The sequence below is a fragment of the Octodon degus genome, unplaced genomic scaffold (genome assembly GCF_000260255.1).
Source record: "Octodon degus isolate 3935 unplaced genomic scaffold, OctDeg1.0 scaffold00119, whole genome shotgun sequence".
Classification (NCBI taxonomy): Eukaryota; Metazoa; Chordata; class Mammalia; order Rodentia; family Octodontidae; genus Octodon; species Octodon degus.
This window is the reverse complement of record NW_004524695.1, coordinates 875,708-878,688: the sequence shown is the minus strand read 5'-3', so window position 1 is coordinate 878,688 and position 2,981 is coordinate 875,708. Positions and strand designations below refer to the sequence as shown.

At 42.2% G+C, this 2,981-nt stretch overlaps 1 pseudogene; it reads right to left on the bottom strand.

Moving 5' to 3' along the window:
• Positions 1 to 2,164: 2,164 nt before the first annotated feature.
• LOC111812287 lies at positions 2,165 to 2,568 on the bottom strand (annotated as a pseudogene).
• Between the last annotated feature and the right edge of the window lie 413 nt (positions 2,569 to 2,981).

Here is a 2,981-nt window from a genome sequence, read left to right as displayed (position 1 = left end):
CCAAGTTTCACCTTTTTATGAAGAAGATATCAGTCATATTGAATTAGGGCCTATCCTAATGGCCTCATTGTAGCTTGACTTGCCTTGTAAAGATTGTATTTCCAAAATGATTACATTTTGAGAAACTCAATATTAGGGTTTCTATACATCTTTTTGGGGAGATAAAATTAAACTTATAGTTTTAGTATAAATCAAAGATTTGCATAGCATTTATATTTTAGGAAATTGCATCTTGGTTATCAGATTTTGTTATAATTTTTGAATTTTAATCATTAAATTTAGAAGCTTCATAAAAAGAGAAGGGATAGTTTATTTTGTTTGTTCATATTTATGGCCTTTTCCCATACTTCCAGGAGTCTTAACATTTCTGTTCCCACAGTTTCTTTTTACCATTCCTTAAAGGTAGAAAAACATTCTTTTAATTTGTCCTTATCTGAGAATGTATTTATTTCCTGTTTGTGGCTAAAGGTAGTTTTCCTTAAAGGTTATAGAATGTATATGCCCAAAATAGTTTTGTCCACAAAACAAGGTGACCACAGCATGTCGAGCCTGTCAGGCTTCATTTCTAATAGAGCTACTTCCACATGTAAACAAGGTGTACTCAGCATTCATCTGAGAGTTCTTTCCTCTAAAGCAGTTCCTCCCAGTACAGTATGTGGCATCTGAGCAGTTAGGTCTTAGTCTAAGGTGAACTTGTTGGGATCCAAGAGGGAAGGCAGCCTTTAGCAACCAAGTCTAAATATTTGCACAGATAGGCCACTCAGTGCTCACAGGGGCCAAAAGGCTGAATAAACATTGTTTTTGTGAGCCCAAGGATCCAGATTTTATAGAAGCCAGCAGCTCCAAGCATTTTGAAGAATTTCATTCTTTTAACTGGTTTCTGCCAGATATTGTAGCAGAGCTTTTGTGTCTTTCCAGAAACCAACTTAATGTCATTAATCAGAAGTAGTTTTTTTAAAGAGGAAACAAATTTTCGAACCTCTAGGAGGTTCATTTTAGGTCAGCTGGCTTTTGCTTTTATTTAGAGGTGAAGAGGAGCCAGTTTATAAGACGTAACCAAAGGCATAAATAGGCGTTCTTTAGTTCCAAATAGGTGCCCCAGCAGATCAGGGATGTCCCAAGACTGGAGTACCATACATGGAGGGCAATAGTGGTGCACTGGCAGCTCAGAGATCTTGAACTGGTTTCATAGGCAAAAGAGGGGTATTTTAGCAATTTGACAGTCTACACTATTTGCACCAGGGGATCATGGTGCAGCTGGAAGAGTTAAGTGGCCACAAAAAAAAGGCACTGGTGGCTTGGTCAAGTCTATCATCAGAGCATCCCTGAGAATTGTGGGAGAAGCTGGGGAGATAGCTCAGTAGAATAAGCGCTTGCCTGGCAAGTACAAGGGCCTGAGTTCAATCCCCAGTTCAAAAAAAAAAAAAAAAAAAAAACTGTGGGAGAATTTTTAACTCCTTCTGGAAATTGAGTCCAAGGAGCTAGATTTTGTCTCAGAATCTTCCCACTTGAAGGGGTTTTTAAGACTACTTCATAAGCAGAGGAAGGTATCTTTTAAAACTAGAACATTACAAAAAAAGGTATATGTGTCAGGTATCATGGAGTGAAAGGTGACAGCTTCATTATTGAAGGCTTGGAGATGTTGCCCAAGGTGATTAACAGTCTATCAGGCTGATGTGTAGCTAGATGCCTGTTTGTGCTTCCTGTGACATCTGACAGCAATAGGAGTTGCAGCGGTGCAGTATGGTTGATGGCCAGGCCATCAGCCTAGTGAGTCGAAACCATGCCTCTTGGAGGAGTTTTCAGAACATCAGGATTGCGGTCCTCTGTCCCAGGCTGATAAGACATTGTTTTCCTCTCCAGGAACAGTCAAAGTTGAAAGTGCATGGTTAAATGAGGGAGGCTGATTGGTATGAAGGAGATGACTTCCCAGGCTGTGAGTTTTTCCCTGGCAGAAGAGGCCATAGGCTAGAGTACCAGTTGCCCCAGTAATGGTAATATTTGAGCAGAGGTGGGGTACAAGTATATTTGGTTAATACTGATGCCAAACATCACCCAAGAGACGTAATAGGAAAGGTGCTATGGCAAGGAAAACTATGAAGCCTCTGGGGCCACACACAAATCACAAAGGTCACAGCATGGGCTCTGGAGAGACAGAATGTCCTCAGCCATTCACTGTCATCTGGATGAGCTCTTCATAGTTGATACAACCATTGCTGTCCTCATACTCTGCCATCAATGTCTCCACTTCTTCCTCTGTCATCTCCTCAGACAGTGTGACCAGGATATGATGGATTTCAGCACCTATGAAGGTACCATCTCCTTCCTTATCAAATACCTGAAGGCCTTGATGGAACCATCATAGGTCCCCTAATTATCATTCTTGGCCACAGTTAAGAACTCTTGGGGTTCCCCAAGACTTTGAGCACCTCAGCATTGATGGGGTTCTTGCCTGGGGCTCTCATCATGTCCCACACTGGCTGTACAGGATCTTGTCATCACCTGTTCTGTCAAACAGCCGGAAGTCTCCTTCAGTTCTTCTGTCTGGTCTTTGGTGAAACCACACATCTCGACTGCTGGGGTCTGTGGGACCTTGATGATAACTTTCTGACAAAGGGAACTTTTGAAGGCAGAGTTCTGTTTCCTTTTTTTACAAGGAAAATCATAGGTTTGATCCCAGCTTTTGCTATGACCATGGGCCCTTGGGGGCCCAATATGATAGAGCACAGTTTGCTCTATCTATTCAGGCCCAATAAGAACAGCTCACTGGTCCAGGCTGATGGTCCAATTTTTCCTCAGTCAAAATGTAAAGCTCAGAAAGGATTGTTGATGGTCACCTCAGATGGATGCCATCTGACCAGAACAGGTGGGTCTTTGGGAGGGGGTGCTGTGTGGCCAAATGCAGGCAATGCATGCTGAATGCAGTTCAGTTGGCTGGAAGTAAGCAAGTTGGGAGCAGAGAGTGAAGCTATAGATGTTGA